The sequence below is a fragment of the Colius striatus genome, chromosome 3 (genome assembly GCF_028858725.1).
Source record: "Colius striatus isolate bColStr4 chromosome 3, bColStr4.1.hap1, whole genome shotgun sequence".
Classification (NCBI taxonomy): domain Eukaryota; kingdom Metazoa; phylum Chordata; class Aves; order Coliiformes; family Coliidae; genus Colius; species Colius striatus.
The window spans coordinates 75,610,774-75,636,671 of NC_084761.1; the positions used below are offsets into that span (position 1 = coordinate 75,610,774).

Genomic DNA, 25,898 nt, shown 5'->3' on the forward strand with positions numbered 1-25,898 from the left:
CAGGAGAATGCAAATGAAGACAATTTGCCTTTCAGAATGTTTATTACCCTGGGTCTGAATTAGCCAGAAACTGCACAGTTTGAGATTTTTCTTTCTTATTTTTTTTTTAAGTTTTGTGTTTTTTTTTTTTTTTTCCCAATACTGACAGGAAAGCAAGCAAATCCTTTGACTTGAATATCGTATGTCAGCAAAACTGGTTGTGGAGTTGCTTGTTTTCTGTCTTCTTACTCAGAAGTCACTTTTCCGTAGACTTCCATTTGCAGAATCAGCTGAAGACTATGAGCCTGCTTAAATATAGAAGTATTTTCTAGATATGGATGGTTTCTTAACTTGAATATATACATTTATATATAGAACATGAATACATGTAAAGGCCATTTTTGTAGCCTCATGAAATAGTTTCATGTTTATTGTATCAGTTTTATGGACGTTGACATCGATGAGAAATTCTATTTGGGACATGAGGAAAATGAAAATATCATACAGTGAGCATTAAGGCTGCAGCCTACTGCCACAGGATTTAATCTGTGAGGAAAAACTTAAGAAGTCAAACTGGTTTTCAGCTATGTTATGTATCTGTGCTGTGTACACTGTCACATAGCTGCCACTAGCTTGCAGCATAGCAGCACACATACTATGACATCAAGCTTTTTGTTGGTCCTTCATCTGCTGGAAGATGTTGCCTCTTGGATTTGCACATGAGTTTTGTGTAGCAATGAAATTCCAGAAACAATTTATTGGCCTTCTGTAACATTTTGAAGGGCTATAGATAGCATAACCTTTAAGAAATGCTCTTTGAAAGACTTTAAATCTTTCAGTGATCTGAGAAAAAGTTTGTGACTATAAAAAGATGGGAAAGGAAAAAAGTTGAAGATGTCATGTTTTAGAAGCAATGAAATTCTTGTGGGTTAAAATAAGGAAGTAAAACCTATGCAAACAGCAATGAATTGTTAACACACTAAAAGGGTTAAATTACGTAATTTTGGCATTGTAGTTCATTGACAATTTTCCTTTTTGTTTATCCATCAACTTTGTGCATGGGCTCAATGCTTCTTTGTTTCTTCCCTCCATCCCCACCTCGATGAGTTTTTGGAAGTGGGCATGAAGAAACACTACTGGAGTTTAGCAGGCCTTTATCCTTTAAGCACACCATGCATTTTTACTTGAGAGCAATATTCTAAAAGTAAGCTTGGATATCTATGGAGATATCTTTAAATAGTTATTGGAGTTCTTTGTGTTTATGTATTTTGGCAGGATTAAGGCCAGGTAGAGTATGTGATTTCAGCTGTGTTATTACAACTTTTTATCCCCAAAAATTGTCTTGCCCTGAATATTTCAAATGCTTCTGGTTTGTTTATGTAATACAAAATACTGCTAGTGGCAAGTATTGTGGTGATGATGGTATACTGCTGAGAACATCAGCTTCTCTTATTACAAAGAAAATTGGATAAAGCCATAAGTAGTTAGCATGAGTCAACAATTCTTTTCTGTAAAAAAAACCCCAAACAACAGAAGGATCAAGGAGCTTTCTTGAAATTGTCAGGATATTGCATTTGGCCATTTGATGGAATAACCTGCAGCTCTTTCTAAGAGAACTGCTAGAAGTCAGTGTGCTCTCCCTCTCCAACCAAATCAATCTTAATATTTTCCAATTTGTTTCCCTTCCCCAAATCCTCCTCTTTCTTTGTTCCCTTGCCTTAGCTTGTTTTTTCCATACCATTGGCCTGTATTTCCACATTTTCTCCTGTCATTTTCCACCTATGTTAACTGACTTAGAATAAGTCAACTTTGCATTCCTGCATTTCTTCTTTATAGATTATTTTTCTAAACTTCAGAGTAGAAACTGGCAAACTTTTATTTGTTACATCAGAAATACTAGTATTTGGAAAGAAGCACAGTTGAGAACCTGTTGTGTCACCAGTGCTTGTAGCAGCAAAACATCATCATTAGAAAATACAATGGAGTACCACAAAGAAAAATAATCCAGTAATGTTCTCTATTATGAAGTGCTGAAGTACTGGGTATAATAGTGGATGGCCAGTGAGTTTTAAACCTGCACAAGGAGACCAAAAATATCCACAATCCTACCTTTCAGATTTTACTCCATCGACTGCTTGAAAGGTTTGGTTTAAATGCCTTGATCCTGCAATAGTAAAACAATGCTTTGCAAGTGATTTCTTCATGTGCCTGGACAAGTAAGAAAGATGCTCTGAGATGCCAGCTGTCTGCTGCAAACAATGCGGAAATGCAACAAGCTCTTCTTTATGCCATTGTGAATTTTTAATTTAGACAATGATCAAACAAATCACTTGAGTAGTATGCTCATCCCCTTGAGCTGAACTGGAATGCTAACCTGCTTAAAGTGAGCATGAGCTTGCCTGCAACAGTGGATTAGAACTCATGTGAAGTGTTTATACTTTACACAGCAGCAATAACATTAGAAAACTTTCAAATATGCAGTATTATGGGATTTCTCTTTTTTTTCTTTGCTGCCTTTTCTTATAGTATCAGCTAACACTTTACCTTTACTGTATGTTTGTCAGAACTTTCTCCTTAGATTTTAACAAACTTTTAAACTTAAGAAATGCCTCTGCCTGTAATAGTCCAGGTGTCAGTAAAGCTATTTTTATTTCAGATATGTGTGCTCCAGGCTAAGTGGAAAATTCAGTAAAATGTTTACTATTAAAAGTTTGCAGAGAGATAGATAAATTTATGACATGACAGAATTAGAATGAAACAATGCAAATGCTGTTTCTCCTTTAAAAATATTAATATTTTCTGTATTTCTGGTAGTTAGTGGAGTGTGAACATATGCCCGTATGGATATCTGTGTGCACACAAACCTGTAATGAGTATGAATCACTAATTCAAGTTCATTTTTGCAAAATAGGCAATATAGTTTGCTGTGGATTTTAGAATTGGAGCCATGTGCTTGCTTTCATTCTCAGCATCTCTCTGCTTGTGTGACATTAACTTAAAAAAGAAAATCTCGGTGCGGCTTACATGTCACAAATCCAGATAAAGTTGTACTTGCACCAGACTTGAAACCCACAAGGCTTTTTTGTAGGAGAGGGGTTTTCTCTGGCTTTGAGATGTCTTGCAGCAGAACTCTCCTAGAATCCTAAGCCAAGCTATTTAATTAATGAACTCAGCACCCAAGGGTAACAGGGTTGAGGAGGGATAGTACAAGGCAATTGGATGGCCATTGCTGTTGCTGTTTTTGCAGACATGTTTCTTGCAGTTATCATTTTTTTTTCAGAATTTATGGGTAAACTCTGAAAATTTCTCAAAAAATGTCACTGCTAGCTTTCAAGTTTGAAAGTATCCTTGGCTGTGTAGGTAGTTTGACAGTTGCTTTTCAACTACAGAGTCAAGATGACAACAATGAATAGTGTCTGACCCAGAGGTGATATTCAGAAGGTTTTCTATTAAAAATCTGAAATATGACTGAAAACTACATGCAAATTGAAGTGGCTCAGAAATCTGATGTGCCTTGTTGCTAAGGAGAACCTGGGAACCTTTCATTCACGTGTTGCTCTGTTGCCTTACGGCAAGTCGCTTGTTTTGTACACTGCCATTTCATATCCTTCTTGGAGCTTAATGTCTGTGCAGCACTTTGGAGATTTATAGCTCTATTCAATCTTGTTATACTGTTACAAGGGGCTGAGAATGTTTCTGTGCATCATTAAAGGTGCCATCAGTACTTTCAGTGGAGTAAATAATGAAGCTTATGAAGAATGAGTCACTATGTATTCCTATTTTTATGCCACCTTTTACTGGGGTCATCTTGTGCCTCTTTTTACCTTAAATCTATTCTTATTTGATGTAGCTGTTGTTATTAATTACCAAGTACATTCTTCGATTTAATTTTTGTTTCAGTCTCTTATTAATCTTACTCAGAGTGTAATTCTGTCTTGATGTCCTTATTTGTTTTGTGTAAGCCATGACCTAAACGTTAATGTGTGCAGTGAAAGTAAAATGAAAAATAAAATCCATGGCCTCTTTTGCCATGTTGAAAGGACGCAGATTTTGTTTAACAAATACGAAAGATGTAGCCTGCTTAACTAAATTTTACAATGCATTCTTATCTCCCGTGAATTGCTTTGGTGTGTTTTAACAAATTTTGAAGTAGTAGGTAAGCTATATGTTTTTTTAATTTATAATTAAGGTTTGTTTGTTAAAATCTTCCAGGAAATATATTCTTAGCATTTACTGGAGATTTAAACTGAAAATGCAAAAATGGAGAGCTGATGGAGTCATAGCTGTTGATAAGTTGTAAGCTTACCTATTATATCATGTCAAATGATAACTGATTTCACTGTAAATTTCTGTCTGATGCATGTGAGTGGCTTTTGACCCAAAAGTAGAATGTTTTTTCTCTAAGGAAAAGCAATATATTAGTCAAACTCTTTGCCTATAATGTTAAAAAGAATGCTGAAAACTCTGTCTCAAATGCTGGATATTCAAGAAATAAATGTGTAGAAGCTGGCTTTCAATTGAACAAATCGTTCATTTTCTCTATGTAAGAGAGGATTGGGCATAAGCCATTCTATATTTGTACTCAAGTTAAAAATATCTCATTTACATTGTATACAGAGCTTTTTCCTCTTCTGCGTGGTGATAGTTGGTAACATCATTTAGTCCTGCAAACTATGCTCAGACAACTTTAATTAAATATCCTTTTTACCATCATCTTTACATAGCAACATCCCTTTTGAGATATTCTGGGAAACTTAATATTTGTCTGATGTGTAAAACAGTGTTCCTAATTCAAGGAATGTTGCCACAGCGTGCTTCCTTACGTTGTTTAATACTTTTTGTATTATTCTTTTTGAGACAGAACACCCAGTCACCCCAATTTATTGCACAACACACCTACAAGTGACCTGAGACCAAATTTTTAGAATATGGCCTACCATGTTGGTGTAGATCATTAAAGGCAATGAATGGTTATCTACATGGTTGTCATGGATCCAAGCAGCAAGTAGTTTTCACATTCCAAAATAACCTGGAATTTAAACAAAATAATTAGGGCCTCAGAAGCTCCTATTTGCATATTACATTTCATTAGGTGCTGAAAAACATTCTGTCTCCAAGTCATATAGTCAAAATCTAAATGCAATATCCTAAGCCTGCTTTGGCATAGGTCATGATTACGCTTCAGATCCTGAATTTGTTTTGTGCTGGACAAACTTAACCTTTTGGATGCTGAGCAGTTATCTCCATATTTACCTTCTAGTGCTGTTGTTTAATCCCCTTCTGACTTTTTGTTTTTGGAAGTTGTACTTTTCTCTGCTCAGAATGTGCAGACTAGGCAGTTGTTGCTCCAATATATTTATTGCCCTGCTCTATTAAGAGCTTCCACCCTGAAGTTTTCAAGCAGCATACACAGTTTTGTTGTTGTGCGATATTGTGTGAAATGGACCAACAATTTTCATAAGAGCCTCCCTAACCCTAAGGATAAAAGTGAACTAATATATGTTTTACTCAAACAATACAAGATTTAATCCCTTCTTTCCAGAATGCATGACTTGGTCTGCCAGGCTGATTTAAAGATCAGTTGGTTGTAGATATTACTTGTATTCCTTTGTTGATCAGAAGTATTGCTACCCCAAACAATTTCGGGAAATTTTTAGCTATCAACATTGGTTTTATTTCATTTTGAGCTTTGTATCCCTCCACAGTTTCCTTCCCTTCCCTAATAGCCTTAACCCTTCACAACATGTACTTTAATGTACTTTATAACTCGAATACTTTCTCTGCTGCAAACTCCATTGTCCAGTAGCTTTTTTAAGGTCTTTTCGATCAGTTCAACTCTTCATCTTCATTCAAATTTCAGTGGAAAAAATCTCTGATTTCAATGTATTCTTTGTGTTTCTGCCCAGGTGCTTCACTATAATTGTTTACATATTGGTTTTATTAATATGGTCTTTGTGTAAGGTAGACTAAGATGTGTTTTGTATGAGGGATACTGTATAAAATGTAGGCCCACTGCATGTTGATAGTAAGACTATGATTGACTTTGCTAGAAGTGGAAACAAAGCCTTGAAGATTCTGTTGCAAGGTCATGAAAGGGAGAAGTTCTGTGAAATCAAAGCTGAATTTGAAAACCCTAATTTTTTTCTGTGAACATTTGGACTGAAGAAAAAATCTTTCAACTGCATGATTCTCCCTTAGGCTCTACAGGGATGGGGAGAAGTGAAAATGTAGGTGACTATCTGTCTTGGTTTACTGAGGTAATTGAGGAGGAAGAGAAATTAAAAGTCAATTTTCTTAATGAATGGTACTTAGGGAATATACTCACATTCTATCAATCTTTCTTTGATAAAAAAATTTTTGTATAATTTTAATATATTTATCAATACACTAGTTTTGGGAACTTGTCATTATGCTCTTTGTAAATGTTGAACTTGTCACTAACATAAAGAACATAAGAAGATAACTGGTACATGGTATCTCAGGTTAACATTTAAGTGAATGCTGTTTAACAATTCTTCAACATTTGACCAATCTCCCCGACTGGAGAACCTGATCAGCAACTGAAATGGCACAGATTATATCCTGTGTAGTAAAAACAAGCTGACAAATGGAGAGATCTTAATCCTGTTTTCAAGAGGCAGCAATCTGCTGGAAGAGCTCTGTGGCTGTACCAGTTCCTGGGTGCATGAGGAGAACTTCTGGTTACCACCTGTGTGAGTTGAGTTGTGCTCATTTTGCCATAAATTGAGAATGCCTTAAACTACTGATGTATTGGATAGCGATATATTCAAATACAGTGTGATATATTCAAATCCATACAAGACACAAATACATAACTGTTTGTTGTAGGCCCATTTGTGTCTAAGTACAGGTTCTTGGCTATAGTCCTCTTTTAGTGAGGCTGCTTTACTTCACTGTCAGAAAGAGAGATTTTTTTATGTTCTGTTTGTTCCACCACTTCTGTAGACCATGCGGACTACTTTGTATTTCTTCCTGGCAGCTAGTGATTGTGAACTGCTTTAGATGGTAGGATCCTTGTTCCTAGTAGGTTTTCTGCTGGCTGGACTATGAATCACAACAAAATAGATTTGTGTTTTATGAAGTGCTGTACAGAACCATAAAATGATCAATTGAAAGGGAGCTCTAGAGTTCATGTGGCCCAACCTTCCACTCTGTAGAGGTCAATATAGATCTCCAACATGGTATGAAACATATAACACCCAGGTTTAGCTCTTTAATGCATGGGAAGCTTTGATCTTTATTGGCACTGTCTGCAGCAGCAGCATATGGCTCTGCTGTGCAGGTGATGCAGTGTCAATATATGCTGTCTGTGTTTGTATAGTTCTTTATTAGTAAAAATGTCCCAGAAGCCTAGGGTGAAAGTTCTGCATGCAAAATTTTCCACTTCTCTAAATTTCCTGTTCTTAGCTTGGATGTTAAATGTGTTCTGATTGCTTACCTCCAGACTTCAGTCCAAAATGCTAGCAGTCTGTCACTTGTTTAAAGAACCTAGAAAAGAAGAACATACTGGTGTATTGCTCTGTTTTGCTATTTGCACAGTTTCCTCTTCTTTGTATAAATTAAAGACATGGAGCCTTTCAAATGATCAGAATCTGAGAAATCAGCCTGCCTAGGTGCTTAAAATTAATTAAAGGGAAGGAGGGAGCAAAACCAGCTCCTGGTTCCTGCAGCTGTCAGTGACTATAAATCAACTCTGATTTTCTTTTTGAAGCAGGACAGAAGCATGAATTTAATTAATGGGTTTGACTTGCTCTGGAGCAAATAGGAGAGAAATTGCCCTACCCACACCTTTTGCAGATGCTGTAAAACATACAAATGTTATTGTGTGTTTACTCATGAGTGCTTTCCAGTATCATTGTGCTAGATACAGCTGAATGCCTCAGGCAGGTGGCAAGCCAATGACTGCAACAAATCCTCCTTTGGACACTGAGATCAGAGCCACAGTGGAGCAGCAGGTTAGCTCCTGTTTTCTTCGTTCCACCCAAGTTCTGCTCGACAAAGGCATTAATAACAGCTCCTACAGAAAACTCCAGCAGAAAACAAAAAGAGGTTTTGCCTGTTTAATTCTAGTATGGGAAAACAAACAAAGAAACAACAAAATAAAATTTGTCCTGCCATTCAGGTTTTTGTTTGTTTGTTTTTTAAAAGAGGAAAAAAAAGGAGGAAAAAGACAACTGAGCTTATTCCTTTTAAAACTGTTGCTGCAATGGATCATCAGGAATATCTCTGCATATCTCTACCTTATTATGTGTAAAGAGACACAGAAACCATCAGGCTGGATCAGACTCCAGTTCAGTGCTGTAGTCAGCATCGAATACCTCATAAGTTGTGCAAATGCCCCTCAGGGAGCTGGAATTATGCAACATTTACATCACATCAAACATGGCTTAAGTCTCAGAATATGAAGACCTACATTCTCCTAAAAGTTTTAACTTGTTTTTAAAAACTTACATTTGATTTTGACATGTTCACTGTTTTGGTGCTTGATAGTTTGTTTTCCGTTGAAATCTCATAATGCTCTTTCCCTTGGTAACAAATTTATAGATGGCAATTGCCCAGGCTAGTTATGCTGCAGGAAGGATTTTGTTTGTTCCATTCTGAACTGATCACTTTTTTAATGTGATTGAATGTTCCCTGTCTTTTATGTTATATAAATAGATGGCTAAATTTTCCTTTTAGTCTACAATGCAGTGTAGGATTTTGCCATCTACACAGATAGAGGACTTTGAAAAAATATATACTGAGAAATGCAGCTTTTTAAATTGTTTTTATTTTTCAGAAGAAAGAGTTATTCAGGGCATTATTTGAGCTCTTCCATATGGATTGGTCTTTTGGGTAAGCATTAATGTCTCTGAGATGTGGAGTTAATGTTTAAGTAAATTGGAAAACAGTATTCAAATACTGAAAAATAAGCTTGAAAATACCAGGAAAAAAAAAAAAGGTTGATTGTTGCTTTATATACCCTGTGTTGCCTGTAGGTGTGAGAGCTTTCTGGAAACTTGAACTTCTGGAATTCTTGAACCCTGTGATGTTGTACTGGAAACTTCTGGAATTCTTGAACCCTATGATGTTGTACTAACAGTATCAGTTCTAGCTGTTCTGTTGGAGTTTTTTTATTTTTTACAGAGCGTTTTTGGTCAGGACCTATCTGGAGATTCAAGAAGAATCAGGTAATGTTGTACTAAATTTCAGTACAACATTACCAGGCCTGTGATGGATGCATTTATGAATATTTATCTGGATCTTAAGATTCAGAGTGAGTGTTAAGGGTGCAAGCCATTACATGTTTTGATCAGGCAAAATCATCAAACCCTTCTTCTTTACCCTGTCATGCTTGTATCCTGACAAAATCTATGATCTTTGGTTTTGAAATGCTTGTGCCAAAACAACGTTTACGGCAAAATTCTGTCAAAAGATGCTGCTTCTTTTCCAAGTTTAAATGTTTGAATACTTAGAGCTGTATTGTCCAGACACTGACATCAGTATTTCCGTGAAATGTTCACAAAGAATGCCAGACACAGGGTGACTTGTGTGCTAGGTGCTTATGTTTGCTATAAAAGAACAGTTTTTCATTTAACTGTAGAATAAATATTTTAGCTTTCTCATCTATATATAACAGCTTTAATGAAAAGACTTCAATAATTTCTTAAAGTATTATTAAATCCGTACCTAGCAGCATTTTATCATGTTAAAGATCATCAGCCTAGTTTCATCAGCACAACTTTGTGTAAAGGCTGTGTTGCATGCTCTGGGATCTTGTGTAGGGATGGCTGAAAAAGTGTATCTTCATCCATAGCTGTTGGCCTCATCTTGTTACTGGATAAGGCCATTTTCAGTGTTAGGAACGTGGAAGAAGCTGCATTTTTTCTATTCCTTTTTACCAGGGTTCACTGCACTTATTAACGTGAAATGAAATTTATTGCAGTTTAGCCTTCATTGCTGCATGTTCTACCACATTCTCTCCATGGCAATGGGCCTTCCTCTAAGAGGAAGACTCTTGTCTGGTCCTTATGCTTGGTGGAAGCTGAACTGTGACTCACTTGTACTTGAGTGTTAGACTCTGCTGTTTTATTGCTTGATTGCTGCATCATCTGACAAATTAGAAGCAAGGCCTTATTTGCAAGTTATGCCACGCTATTAGCTGTTCTACCTGTCTCTGGGTTGTGTCAGGAGCTTCATGGGGATGCACTGGAGAGGCTGGTTTTCAGCATTTTGTGCTGTACTGAAAAATAGTGAGGCTCAAGTTCCTGCCTGTAGTGCTGCAGTGTCACCTAAGAGTGAGAGGTGACTTACAACTGGGCAGAGCCAAGGATGCGCTGTAATTCAGACCTCATGCTGGCTTCCCTGATGCTCTCCTCCTCTTTGCAGCACCTCTCTGCAGACCTGCCATAAATCTTTTCCTTACTTGCACTTACCAGGGAGCTTGTGATGACTTTATTCTTGCAACAAATCATGTATTTACTGGTGGAGGGGGAGGGAAACTGTGTGTACTGTAAAATTCTTTTTCCACCACCTTTTTCCTTAAAACTGTCTGATGCGGCATGTATTGTCTGATGCAAGTGTATCCATATGATTAGCCAGTTCTGCCTGCTTTTATCTGGGTTGCAACTATCTTTCTTAGCACCTGGCTCTGTAACTGGTGTTCCGAGACACACGGTCATCGCCCAGACTCTGACTATTTTCAGTCAGAGGCAACATCTAGTTTAGCTACAAGGATGATGAAAGTTTCTGAAAAGTGTAGCATACTGTCCTAAGCTCTTCTGTCAGCTAAAAGCAATGGGGAGCCTGTAGAAGTGGGATTTCCTTCCATTCATGTTTTTGATGTGGAAATTCATGACATTAAATCACGGACTGTAATTTAGACAGTGAGAAGACTGCACACTGATTCTGTAAGTAGAAAAATCCCTGAGGAAGCACATTATCATAGAATCATAATGTCTGTAATCCTGTCAGAAGATTAGCAATTTCACTAAAAACTAACTTATATACTGGCTTAATAGTAAAGATTGTGCCAGTAGAGGTAAGAGATGTGTTTTGCTGAAGACTCTGAAAATTAGGAAACTTTGAGGAATGATATTTCTGTTTGAATTGACATAGTAACAAAATGTTCTGAACTATAATTAGTTGAACATGACAGTTCTATTGCAAAATTTTAAATAATCGTAATTTTGTAGATCTGTGGCTGAAAGAATCCCAATGTGCTTAACGTTCACTTATATATTTGGATAACATAGGCAACCTTTAAGGCTCCAACTTCAGAGTAGAACTTATTCATTATAGTTTGTAAGCGTGCAAATATTATACCGAGACAATTAAAGAATGAACCAACGTGGAACAGGGGTGCTTCAGACAACATTTTGAATACTCAGTGCTAGCAAACACAGACTGGAGAGCAGGTTTTCTCTATCACTTTTGTTATTTATTCCAGCTTACTGCAGTTGGCACTGCACAGTGGCTGCCGCATCTTTCTTCTGCTTTTGGTAGGTTATGTCCTCCTTTTGAAAATGGGCTCTTGTTGAGAGGGTAGAGCCAGATTTCCTTTTGCTTAGGAAGTATGATGTTGAGTGGAACAAACGAGTGGACCCTTATTTTATAGTTGGCATACATTTGTGTAGCTTATCTTACATCTGTAATCATGTAACCAATGTATGCTCAAAAAGACACATATATTTGTTTTGTAATTTGTTATGAAATACTTGCAGCTATGATGTGGACACCACAGTCACAGCTAAGGGAGGGGGATTGCAGTCCAGGAGAGTCTGCCTGACAGCTTCCTGGTTTCTGCATCTTTCCTGGAGTACCTAGTGCTTGAGAGCCAAGACTGGAGCTGGTACCAGTGAGGCGAAGAGCTCTGCCCTTTTTTCTTTCTGTTTTCTGTGCAGGAAACGTGCTGCACAAAACAGATCAAGACCAGACTGCAGTAGAGTCACTCCTCTGGGTGAGGAACTTGGGTGGTTTTGATTAACCTTAACACATGTGTGAGGGCCTAAACTAGAAATAAAATCCTGCTGAAGCTAACTTTTCTTGGTCCATTGGCAAGATCTAGCTTTAATGTTAGCAATATTTTCATCCTCCAACCAAATAAAAGCTCTGGAGAATTTATCAGCAGTGAGTCCTCTGGGCAAAGCACGCAGTAAAAAAGATGAAGATTTTGAAAGTCTCAGCAAAGAAGGCAGTAATGAAGATTTAGAAAATGGAAACATTTCACCAATGTGGTCTCTAATGCCCCTTAAAACTGGGTAGCAAAGGTGTTTTTCTGACAAGTACTGCAATTCAATTAGATTGACCTAATTTTTTATTTCTTTAGATTTCCACACTGATACAATTCAACTTCCTTAAGATCGTGTTATGGCCTGAATGGGACTTGGCTTACACCACCGCTAATTGACAGAGTTTAAATATAGCAAATGTTCCCTCAGTGGTTGTGGCTTGTGTGTATGTTCATCTTAGGTAAGGAAACTGAAAAAGAACTTTTTGGTTTGGGCACATGAAACTTTTTAGAAGGAAAGTGAATGCTGTTGCAGCCCAGTGCACATGCTACTGGGTATGATTTATGTGGTATGGATGTTCTTTGAATTAGAAGAAATGAAGGTTATAGGCCCACCTTTTTATATCAACTTTGTGTTGACTGCTCACAGTGACATATTATGTGGTAAAAAACTGTCACTAAATACCTATAAACTCAGTTATGTGGAATGCATCCCACAGTTAGCAGAATTGGTTATATACTTAAAGCAGTTTTATCTAGAGATAGAAACTCTTACTGGGCATTTCTTCAGCAGCATCTGTTTTCTTTATTTTGCTCAATTAAAAGCTGCTTTAAAATGCATTGATGACGTCAACATTTGGATAAGATTATGGAGTGATGGTTATAGGTTTCAAGCCTTTGAGATAAAGAAAAGTTATTTTTGAGTAATGAAATTACTTTTTTCTTGTGACCTATTTCTGAATTTAAAATTACTAATTCTGTGAGACTGACAGTTTAAACATCTACTTAAGACTGAAGCCTTGTTTGCCCACCAAAATGACAATGTTGTGAAACAAGAGTAATCAAGATAAACCAATTTGAAATCAGCACATCATTCTTATGCACAAAATTGCTTCAGTTTAACTATTCCAGTGCAACACTACACTTCTTTTTAGAGCTATGTATGTAGTAAACATTGGTCTTTCCATGAGCCCTGAGCAATGGTATTATGGCTGAAGTAGTGCCACTGCAGCATATAATTCAGGCTGTAGTCTCCCATCTCCTGTGCCAAGACATGCCCCTGCAATGCCCTGATGTGAGACTAGCTTCCTTGGGGTTTTCCAGGTGTTGGCATTTCCTTGCAACCTGCTTATTCAGGATTGAAACCAAAGGGATAGTTTTAAATGGTTACAGAGATCCTCAGTGTTTTTAATTTTTGATCACTTCAGCTGTAAATAAAGTCTCAAATGCAGGTATTAATTTTCCGATTGTTGGTTTAACTTAACTGATGTGATTTGTCTGTATTCCTGGGATTTTAAGCAGACAACACAATGGTTGTTAATCACTACTCCTTTTGATTTTACACCAACAAATTCTATGTATCACATCTTGAATGAGGTTTACTAAAGTTATGAAGTTACTGAGAGTGTATTTAAGTCTGTAGCAGACTTCCTTTTTCTGCAATGTAATTAGATATGACTGATAGCAACCCTTCATGTGAGTTGATTCTCACATCACATAGTTCCCCAGCTTTGACAAAAACTAGTTTTTAATGTTAAAATCAGTTAAAATTAAAATCCTGGGCCTCCATTACAAATCCCAAAGCCAATATTGATGCAGTCCTTTTCTTTTACGGATGAGCTTCATCTGAGCGCCTAAGTGACCTATGAGAACTAAAAATGAGTATTATTCCCAGTAATAAGGTCTATTTTCCCGTCTTTTGTTTTTCTCAGATCCTGATGGCAGAGACATTAGTGTGGACTGGGGACACTGGAGCCTGTAAGTGTCTGTGCTGTCCCTTGCACTGCAGTGTTCTAGGTCTTTTGTTGTGGTGGTTGACCAGACACATCCCAATATTTTGACATATAGAGACATTAATATTTAATGTGTATATATATATTTTTAAGTGGCCTGTGGCAATGAGTGGGGAGTGATAAGTCTGGTTTACAGAAACCACAAAAAATGTAGCTTTGTTCTAATTGAAAAAACCCTCTTTTTTATCAGTGGTTTCTTTTAAAAATTCTCTATGAAAAGATTGTTTCCCCCTTAACTTTATAAAATTATCTTTGTGAGTGTCTCTCCCTATTTGAGAGAGCTTTGAAGTTCTTGTACCCCTGGAAAAAAAATCAGGATTTAGTCTTTGTGCTCCTTGTCAGGCTGCTACTTTGATATCCAAAGAACTGAGCTTTTTTTTGCCCTGTTTTGCATCACAGTGCTGGTAAAGATGGTGAAGTGACAGGAAAGTGGTTGAATTGGTCATGGAGAACCAGATAGCTACTAGATTCTATCAAATCCTGCCTTGTTCTTGTAAAAGACACACCAAAATTCACTTCAACTATGATGGACTGGCAAATCTGCCTAAAAATGTAGCTAGTGCTTTTCTAATCCTTTTGCTATCTGATCAAGTTTCATTCTACGTGGCACATTGTGATGAGGTGAGGAAAGGGTCTGAAGGAATAAGATATTTTTGTTCTTTACAAAAATGAAGGCTTTTTCACACTATGCTGTCTGACATGTTACCTGTTGAAATCCTTTGAAAGTAACAAGCTTATGTGGTTTTTTTTTTATTCTCTGTAGCAAAACTTTCTTCCAGCAAAAATGACATATGAGTGACTTGCGGCATAATATTCTGTCACAACTAAATTTCTGCGCTGCTGAACTGCTGCCAAGGGATGGCCATTTTCTCACCTATTCCTTGTGCTGTGCTTTATATATTCAAAAGGAAAAAAAAAAAGGTGAATTCAAACATTCCCAATGAACCAAAAGACGCATCTGTTGTTGACAGAGCTTAATCTGAGTCCATATGGTGAAAGCCTGTGAACCAGACACCTTGACACCTACTGAAACTATTGCAATGTCCTAATACAGCTGGACCTAAGGGAGTTTTGAAGATGTACCTTTGAGCACTGGCTCTAAGCAAAATCTGGTGGCCTCCAGCAATGGAGGTGAGAGGTTTTTCCCAGAGGGGAGAGGACAGAGAGGCAGCTCTCTGTTGATTTCCTCCTTTCTTCTTCTAACAAAGGAGTCTTCTTTTTTTTCAAGTGGTATTTAATAGTCAGAATCCAACAGGGGAGCTTGCAAAACAGGCCTGCTGTTTAGTTTGCAATGCTCGTGCTGTTATGACGTTGTCTTAAAACACCAGCCCTGCTGCAGCATGGGTGGGGAGAAGGGAGTGGAAACTCTTTACTGTTGTTGCCTCTGGAAAGGAACACATTGTACACAAAAAAACCAAAGCTTGTCTAGCTCAAGCTGTTTTGAAAGGTCCTCCTTTCATTTATTACTTTTTCAGATAGCAGAAATTTTTTCAGACATGAAAGAAATGTAGAAACTTGTGAACTTGGGCTTAGGGATAGGATGTCTCCATAGGCAAAACTTAAGAAGAAGGAAATAGGTGGCAAACATTAATATTAGGGCAATTAGCTGGATGATTTGGGTGGAGTGATGATTGAGGAGGACAGCTTTGTGATTAAGACGCCAGACTAACACCCAGCAGCCTCCTTCTGGCTTTCTTGCTGATCCTGCCTGCCTATGCCAATGCCTTAGTGGTGGGTGGGCTACAGGAGCAGTCCATGAGACACAGCTCTGGCAGTGATGAAGTGCCACATTGTGGCAGAGCAATTTGTGTGGGATATTAGTCCCTATTATGTGTAAGATTTTGCCCTGCAAAATCTGTGTTACTGGGCTTGACAGCAGCATACTTGTGGCAAGTACCCTCTGTTTGAGCAAGCCATCTTGACAGCTATTGTCCAAAGCACTTCAAGGTTCACAAACCTGGACTTTCCTTGATCTTGAAGAATCGCTGATGCCCTGGGTAAGCTCTGAGCCCATCTCATGCACAGGGCAGTTACTAGAACCCACTGCTGTCAAAGACATATCAGGCAGTAGCCAACACACATTGTGTAATAACCTGTTGTTACCTATCACTTGAGGTTACAGGTAGATGTGGTTAAGCACCTCATAAATCCAAAGGAACTAAAAACTCACAGCATTTATTTCTCAGAGATGATGTATTCTTTACTAATAAGCAATGTGGGATTAGGTAATGCTTCCTTATTCTGCCTAAAGTAAGCAGGTACCAGAGATCTGGACTCAGTCTGGAACCGTCTAGGTAGCCTATAAATGTTTAAATAGGGTATGTCTTATAAGATGTCTCTGTGGTAGGCAGAGCAATGAGGCCTTTATCTCTTCTGGTGCCTGTAGATACTGCTGTAACACAAACAAGGAAATACTGCAAAAACCTGAAGGTAACTCGGAGGCAAAGCACCTACAGGCTCTTTATATGGGGAAATCCTTTAGAAAGAGAGGGGGCGGGGAATGGAAGTGTATTGGCTCAGTCAGTGAGAAGATTTTCTGAAGTCAGGCTGTTCCATGCTTTATGATGTGGCTTTTTGGGTTTTTTTTAACTTTTTTTTTCTATGGGAGGAAAGTAGCAAACGATCTCTGTGTGTGGGAAGGTGGCATGGAAGGAGACCGAAGCTAGTTCTGCAAGCAGACTTGTTTCAAATACCAACTGAAAGAGAGATTGCAGATTTTTGGAGACTGGGCTCCATGTGGTAGGTGGGAGAGGATTTCTGTGCTATTGGTTAATTCCAAATTGTGTGGGATTTTCTTGGCGTAAATGAATGGGGTATTTGCCAATTTAAGCTTAATTTTCCTTCTGTCAAACAAGCTGAAACTGTGTATGGTGAGAAAGTTTTGAGGATGACAGATTCCAGAATCTGCAGGGCTTGACAGAGTTAACTTTATATTTTCCTGGGAGAGCATGGCTTTCTTGGGCAATAGTATATTTACTCATGCAGTGTCATTCACAAAGTTTCTAGGGCTTTATTTGAGAAACCTCGCATATCTCCTGGAGCACAAAGGGCTTTATTTACTCTTTGTAGATATTATGCTCCTTACCAGGGATGCCATGGTGATGAGGAAAACCAAATTAACCTGAATAAAGTACAAATTATGCAGGGTAACAATAGAGACTTGCACAGATTGAGAAACAGAAGGCCAAACCTAGAAAACAGGTGTCCTTGGATTAGATAATTTGTGCTAGTATCTAGGTGAGCTGTTCTGCTGTGCTAGCGCTGCATTGCACAGTGAGGACTTCAGACAAAAGAATATTGCAGGCTGTAGGAATGTGAGATAAAGTAGAATTGAACAGGACACAAAAAAAATCTGGTTTGCTGAACAAAGGAATCTTAGTCTATGATTGACTTTACTTCATGTCAAGTGTAGAACACATAAATCTAGGCTCTTTCATGGCACGATGCTGAACAATACAAGCCCTGTAGCACAGAGAGCATACCACTGCTGGATTATCTGTCCTAAATGTACTTTAGAGAAATTCAGTCAGGTTTACTTTCTCCTAACAAGTACTCATTTAATGCAACTGTTACAGCAGTACAAAACACAGATTTGCAATATGCAACACTTCAGGGGCTCATCTCAAATACTGGCCTTATGAAACAATGTTTTGTGGATTTGTCTTTTTCCATCAAGCTGGAATGATACAGAGAATGAAAACTAATTTTGTGAGATTAAGGAATCCATGGTTTACAGACTTAAAAATCACGTGACAAAACCCTTTTAACACATGTGGCAGCTTAACAGGTTTGGGGGAAAACCTGAAGCTTTAGCTGCTTGAAAGGTGAACAGAACTCATAGGGAAAAGAGTCAATACTGATTTCCTTGTTTCAAAGGAAACCTAGGTAGAAACAGGGGAAAAAAGAAAAAGTATTTTGTGTAGCTGGCAGACTGGAAAATCTTTTGGGAAGATTACAATTTACAACTGGATCTTCAAATTGGAATGTAAACAGAAGTAAAAAATACTGAAACCTGTTTGAGCTTGCAAGAGTTCTACCTTTGGTTTGTTACTGCTAGCCCAAAGTGAATCCTACACAGAGAAGTAGGTATGACCCACAAAGCCCATGCTATAAATTCATTGTTCAGCCAAAACAGATATTTCCCTGGCAAGACAGAAAGAGAACACCATGAATTAACAACTTGGCCTCCTGTCCAAATTCATGGCTGCTAGCAGGTCTGATTCAGATTCACTGAATCTGAAACACTGCTGGAACACAGTGTTTGAGCTAAGGCATATACAGAAGAATGGAGTGGAAGAAGTAAAGGTAAAGCCTGGACAACAATATACTTGGTACTGATGAGTCAGTGTATTTAAAACAAAAATTTGAATTTGATTATCTTAAAAATGAAAGAAATGAAACAAACTCAAAATTTTCTTATCCATTTGTCCTGTATGGAAACAAGCATAAAATCATCTATATCACTTTAATCATTATTCTTATCCTTGTTTCTTTTTAATTGAATCACAACATGAAATTCAGATGCATAATATAACTTTTTTTGGGACACCTGAAGAAGATCTTTTCCTCAGCAGAAGTTTTTTCTTTCACTTTTTTGGTTTTTTTTCCCCGGGGAGGGAGGAGGGGGAATTGTGTCTGTCTTTCCTCCTGGTTTCATTGCTCAAGATGTTCCTACACAGTACTGCTTCTTCCCATCAAGTGTGGGAAACACACTAGGATGTGTTTTTAACCTCATTAGTCCTGAACATTTCCCATAAAGAATGGTCAACAGAGTAGAAAAACAGAGGGTTATTTGGGCCATAGTTACTGTAAAATGGATAATAAACTTTTTTTAAAACAGGAAAATACAGAAAACACTAAATGTCACACCCAGAAACCTCCAAGAAAAGACTGTGGTACTATACTTTAATGAAGACCTTTTTATGTGATGTGGCTTTTTCTCCTACATGAGTTCCTTTTTGCTTCAAAGGGCTTTTCTTTTCTTTTAAATACAGCACTTAAATTAATGTGTAAGGCATACAGATAATTTAATCTAGAGCTATTTAGATTGTGGGTGAACTTTTCCATTTGGTTATTTTAAACCAATTTCCTTCACAGACATTGAGTGATGATGGCTGGCTAAGGGAGTGATTAGAAACAACGATTTCATGAACAACAGCCAAGAGTTTTTATGTTATAATTACAATAATTATTTCTCAGAACAAGACAGATCCGAAGTACTGATCGCAGCATTAAAAAGGTTCAAATGTGGCTAAGATATGGTAATGGTGAGATAGCAGTGAAATACAGCCACATTTCTGTTATATTATTGAATTGCTTTTCTTGATTGCATTTGCAGCCTTTTTCAGTTTCTCAGTAGAACAATACTTGAAAGCTATAGAAAAGTGTTCATTGCCTTAGAAGACTTAGTGTTTCCTGGCACTGAGCCAACCTGGTAATCTTCCCCCCCCCCCCCCCCCCCCCCCCCCCCCGCCCCAGCTTTTATTAATTTCTTTCAGTCCTGTGCAAAAGGATGGTCTGTAGTCACCAAAATTATCAACAAAAATTGCACTGTTCAGACTGACTTGCTGGACTATGTTTCAGCAGTAGAGCTGCCCATAATGGTGTATGCTAACAACGGGCTGACATTTCCAGCAGAATTCTTTGTTCTGAAGAATTTATACTGTGTCTGTAAACAGTGTCTCTCAGGTAGCTCTATCATAAAGCAAATACCTGCTCTGTGTGTGTGAGAAATTTATTGACTGGCCAGTCTGACATATTGCCCCATGACTAGAAAAATTCTTGATGCTGGGTTGGATTTTTAAAGGATATGAGTCTCTAGAGGCACATTTGGCTCTTAAAGTGTTTGGGAGATTTCCATTAAAATTCTGCCTCCTATACAGAGCCATAAGTCTGGTTCACCTCCTTGCGTCTCCAACCTGGCCTTCCCCCGCATGCAAAATGGGCTCTGAGCTGAATAGGTGCTCTCTCGCTCTCTCTAGGAGGAAAGTCCAGTCACGTTGCTTTATTGTGGAAGGATGTCAGAGAAATGAAACAAAGCTAAGGCTGTTAGTATGGTGAACATTAGGTGCTGGTGTTGTCTGAGAAAGCAGCAAGATGGTCTTCTGCTAGCATATAACTGTTTGTCCTTGGCTTTTCTGTGTTTTCTTTAAATGTCTTTGGGTTTTTTTCATCACCTGTACATTAGCAAATCAATGCATTTATACTCTTTGTAAATACAAAGTGAATGGAAATGTTTTTGTAGAAGGTAATATATTGTATAATTGCATGGAGCATTAGTTTCTAATGTATATAGGTAAATATGGACTATCCTTTTAGCAATCTGTGTGCATTCATCCAGAGCAATGGAAAATATTCCCAAATTATTTTTAATTTAAAAGGAGACGTTAAGGACAAAAATTGGACACTGTACATGGCTATAGCTTTTCAGGCCTCTGCAGGCCTTCAGTTCAGGGATGATGACTGTAGATTTTCTTTCATTTACATTGCAAATGACATCTTATGGTATTTTTGGTCTTCATCCACATTTGCCTCTGAAATGGTGCCTGGCAGTTGAATCTGTATCTTTGCTGCGCAGACGTTGCCTATTCATTACTAATGTTCAGTGGAGATGTACATGTACTTGGACAACAGAAATGCAGGGTTGATATCAAGCTGTGCAACATCTGCTGAATTCACATGGGGAAAGGGAATATGAAAACAAATACACAAAGGGCACAGCTACTGAGATGGTAAATATTGTTTTTTCCATGCCACACCCAGGCAAAAAATAGAGACAGAGGGGCCCTTAACAAAGCTTTATTCAGGTCCTTGACAGCTGACAGTAACTGCTTGTTTTCCACTGAGCTCTAAGTGAAAAAGGCTGCTAGCTTACTTAAAAAGCATGAATTTACCTGAGATTTATGCTTCTTTTACTATGAATTGATCAGAAGTAAGGGAGAAGAGTAGCTCTCTGGAAACTTATGGTGTCAAAATCATGCAAATGCGATCGCTATCAAGCTTGCACATAGTAAGAGGAGTAAGAGCTGAGAACAAATTTTTGAGGGAAAGAAAGTGCAGTTTGCATTTGCTAGCTGGGCAAGAGGAGCAAACAGGCAAAGGAGGGCAGAGACTGGCCCCAGGCTGCAGCGCAGAGCTGTGAGGTGCTTGGGCATGGTGAGCACCGGCCAGGGTCTGGCTCTGCCAGTGCAACTGTAGGAGGGAGCACGTGGCCCAGAAGGGAGAGAAGGAAATTGTTCAGTGCCTGTGTCAGGACATAGGTGCTGCTTTCTGCATCCTAGACTGTTGCACAAAGCTCAAGTGCTTAATAAACTGGGCACTCCCAAATCTACTGCTGATAAAACAGTGTTGCAAAGGACTGTAACTGTAATAAATACATCCCACTCAGTAAGTACAGTCGTTGTGAGAAACACAGTGGGGAGAATAGGTAGTCAGAGGAGGAACAGGCCCAAAGCCTAATAGATCCTCAGGACTGTGGGAATGTGGCTCCATATGGTTTATTTGGGACAATCCCTGCTTCTCTTGTCTGAAAACAGTCCTCAGACTCTGCATTGGAGTGTATTGTAAGAGGTTATTAATTCCAACCTGCCTGAGCAAAGTACCTCAGCATCCAGACACACCTGTACTGAGTGCTGCAGATTAGACAGAAGTGATCTATTTTGATACAGTCTGGAAAGCTTCTGTCCAGCACAGGCACACCTGTACTGTTGCCATGCTGTTTCTTCTGCTGGCATCAGTGTTCTGGGTAGTGCTGGCACAACTTGCATTAGGCTGTTCCATTTTCTCCTGGCCTCTCTTGGGAGCATGATGATTTACTATTGTTCCCATTGAATCCAGTACGAAAAATCCCCAGAGTGGACTTCAGATTGAATGGGTTTTCAGTCGCTGCAGGTGTCTTCTTGACATGAGATATCCCTGTCCTTCTTACTCAGCTCTTTCAGAAAAACAGATTGCCTGCTATACGAAGGCATTGGATGTTGTTTGCATAAAATCAGACAATTACTGCAACTGCTCTTCAATAGAAATACATGACTACCTTAAATAGTTGAGAAATGGTGCAGAGTGGAGCCAGGCCCAGTTGGTAGCACTAAAAAAAGTAAGCAGGAAAAGGCTTTTTCCTCACTACCCCAAGTGGAAAAGTGAATTAATAATAGAATATTCAACCAGAAATATATTTCTAACCAGAACGTGTCTGTGGCTTTGCAGGAAATATCTGTGGTTAAAGGGAAAAAATGGAAGTATAAAAACTGTAGCTAGAAAAACTTCAAAAAAAGAGAAAACTTGGGCCTTTTTTCCCCTGCTTCCTGCTGTAAGTGATTAAATGTTTAGTTTCCAAACAATGTCCTTGGCTCTTAATAAAATTTTAAAGTTCCTCCATATGTCTAAGTGAAAGTGACTCAGGGGAGAAGTCACAGGAAAATTGCTGCCTTTTTTTCCCCTTTCCAATAATCCGTTTTGACCTTTCTACTGAAAACTCATTTATTTTATCCTTTCCAATATCAAACTTTCAATAAGTGAAATGACATCATGCTTTATGCCTATTCTTGTTAGCAGTATGTCCAGCTTACTGGCACTCTTCTGTAGCTCAGCAAAAGTCATTGATCTTCATGCATCATTGCTTGGACATGAAGTTTTGACGTGACTTTTCCCTAGCATGATCAGGTGCTAAATGAGGTGCTCTGGGTTAAGGAGGGGTGGGGAATCGACATCCTGCTTTACATTAGCCACGTGCTCCCTGCAACAACTTTGTTCTATGGAAATAAACAGCCATACTCTGCTGACAGATGGTCATATATAATCTTGAGATCAACAAGGCCTGAAGGAAGAATTATAAGTTCCAAACAAATATTTATTACCTGACTACATTTCATAATGTTCTAGTGGGTTGCATGTGTTGAGTTCACCTCCACCCCCAAGTCTTTTGTGAAACAGTATCAGCAGGAGATGTAGACAAAGCTGAGGCCATGTTTAACTAGATACTGTGCAAACATAGCAAAAGGCATCCTGAAAGACATGAAGAAAGACTTTCTTTGGCTTTAATTTGGTAAAGCCTGAGAGCAAATACATACTTCAAGTAAGTTTGTTTCCTTGAGATCACATACAAACAACCATGTGGTTAGGGAAGGCCTCAGTACTCTCAAATGTTTACTTTGCATGGTGAACACTTTCAACTAGGCTTCTCAAGGAAGCCCCAGTTCTCATCTCTTTGTTCCTTTCTGTCTTCTCACCTACCTAGAGCTGCACAGAAATCATCAGGTTGATTATTTTCAGAATTAGTCTTAGATCTAGTAGAAATTTCCTGAGATTTGCAAGTCTTCTAGAATATCTGGATTGGCTTTTGAACAGTGCTTGTCTTCTGGTTTTGAGGTAAAGAGAAAACTATTCCAGACTTCTGGTAGTGTTTTGATTTTTATATTTGCTTGACTTCCCTCAAAATTCAAGTGAGAAAGTCTTTTGTGGGTTTTCAAAAATCCAAGAATATTTGTCCCTTCTTTCTGAGCAGGGATGGTTTGATTTGTGTGTCCTCCCCATGAAGCAACACTACATTTGACTCTATATTGAGATGTGACAAAGCAAGAGAATGGGTTGGATTATGTCATTGGAAATGAAAATAATAATTAAAGCTGTGCTAATTCCTGTAATGAGTGTAAAATTATGGGTGTAGAGAACAACTGAACTGCTAGAGAGCTAGATAGCAAATTCCCAATTTGTGTTCCTTCCTTTAGGAGTTACTGCTCCCTCTTGTTTAATGACCAGTTTGTCTTTCTGGTCACAGAGTAACTCTAGTGTGTGTCTCACCTTCCACCCCACAAAGATACTTTGCCTAGTTAACATTCAGCTAATGCTACTAAGAGCTAGTTTACCATGGCACACCCAATTTGTACAAACATTTCTGGCCATGGCAGGTTGTTCCTAGCGAGTCAGGTGTGACGTTTGTCCTCAGTGAAAGCATGTATAATAGGTTGGCTGTTTATTCGGGAGATCGTGTGTTCCTCTCACTTCCTTAAGATTTTAAATTAGCTTAGCCATTAAGCCCCTTATCTGCAAGAGTTTCTAAGTAGATTTTTGTAAATCATTTAAGATCAGAGGTCAGCTACAGTAAGTTTGGAACTGTTCTTTTAAAGTGTAGTGGCTTCTTACTGTATTCTCACCAGTGCAGTTGTGAGCTCCTCTGCTGGAAGGTTAGGAGCACAATAAGTTTGATTACAAAAGTTTTTGATGTATCAGGCTGGACATACTAGGCGATACTAAGGCCCTGGCACGTCTCAGTGTTAGACCTAGTATATTTTGAGATGAGCATCCTGAAAGTGAAAGACAGTACTCACTTTTTTAAACACTACTGGCAAGCTTGTTGGAGCTTAAATTTGTTTCAAATATATTTTAAGTACTGGTAATGATAAAACTTCCCCCCTGCCCCCCCCCCCATCTGCCCCCAAAAAACCCAGAAAAGCTGAGAGCTTATCTGAAACACTGTCATACAAGTATTATTCTCCACTTCTTTTTAGGATCCCCTAGCATTACATAAGAAGAAGAAAAAGAAATGGATTTTACAGAGTAAACTGAGGAAAAATACCTTGCGTGCAATCACCAGACAACCATTGTAGGAGTAAAACAATAAATGCAGCTTGCTGCTTTTTTTTTTTTTACATAAACAAATAAACAAAAAAAGTGGGTTTGTTTTCCAGTGTGAAACTTCAGGGGGTGGAAATCTTATGATGTACTAGAGATCTTTTAGTAAATACAGGTTCTGTAGCTCTATAGAATGTAGTCTCTAACTAAATTCCTATAAATGGATTAACCTGCTGAATATTTAGAACACTGTCTGAAAACAATTAAAGCCTAAAGAAATACTGATGAGTTAAAAGTCTTTGTGATAAAAATGGTAATGATGCACCTTGGAAAAGTCCTTCAGCAAAAGTAAAAAACCCTCAAAAGTACTGTGCTATTGCCAGCAATTGTCAATGAAACTTTATCACTCCATGTGAAAATAAATATGCTTTAATGTAATTTAAACTGTCGGTTAACTGGGCTTAACTGGCTTTCCTCTTATTCCCTATTTTGTAATTTTTTTCCTTTTATGGAGCATCATAATACTCCCCCATCTGCCTTTCATTTGCTTTTGTAAATCCTTTTTTCTTTTTTTTTTTTAAATGCACCAGGTTCAAGGAGGGAAAATCAGAAATCACCTAAGTTTGGTGAGGATTAAAACATCCATTAAAACACACATTCACTGAAGTGACTGAAACAATGTGAAATTCATGGTATAAGTCAGAAAAGTTTTAAATTCCTTTGTTTTAGACATCACAGACATCAGCTCCCCTTTTGCTGTACGTACTCTAATACAACTATTTCAATAACTAAGAAATCTTTTTCAAAACATATTTTTAAAACTGATTTGTGTTAAAAATTTCTTTTGTTTGTATTTCTACTGAGCCAACTGTATATAAAAACAATATTGACTCTATAACAGGTGGAACAACTGAGATCAGATATTTTCAGGATAAAACTATTAGATTATTTCTAAAGCTAAAAATGCAAAATATACCTTGTAAACACTTTCTCTCAAAAGCACAACAGTTGCAAATTTAAAGGAAGGTTTCCTACCTGTAGCTTTTGTGTGGATCAGGAAGTGTAGCTTTTTTCCGATTACAATCTTCCATGGCTTAGCTTAGCTTCTGCATTTGAATGTTAAATATGTAAGAATGCCTTGTTTAGCTTGGGAGTTTGCATGACCTCTTAATGAGCCACTGTAGTTAGTGTCATTGGGTATTAAGGCATCATGTGACTGCAGATGAAAATAAAATCCTTTAAAGTTTGCATTTAATACTTCCTAGAATCTGTAACCCTTTACCTGCAAGCTGGATAAAAACCTGGTAGCACTCACTGAGTTCTGATTA

The 25,898-nt window shown here is 38.0% G+C and overlaps 1 protein-coding gene across 4 annotated transcripts in view; it reads right to left on the bottom strand.

Moving 5' to 3' along the window:
* The window catches only part of C3H4orf19 (chromosome 3 C4orf19 homolog), a 42,787-nt gene extending 16,889 nt beyond the window's left edge, over positions 1-25,898 (bottom strand). For 3 of the 4 annotated variants that reach the window (XM_061994079.1, XM_061994078.1, XM_061994077.1), the window contains exons 1-3: positions 25,606-25,898; positions 7,439-7,488; positions 4,917-5,008 (exon numbers count right to left, since the gene is read on the bottom strand). The gene's annotated coding sequence lies outside the window, so the exon portion shown is untranslated. The remainder of the gene's footprint in view (positions 1-4,916; positions 5,009-7,438; positions 7,489-25,605) is intronic. The other variant, XM_061994076.1, reaches the window with a different exon arrangement.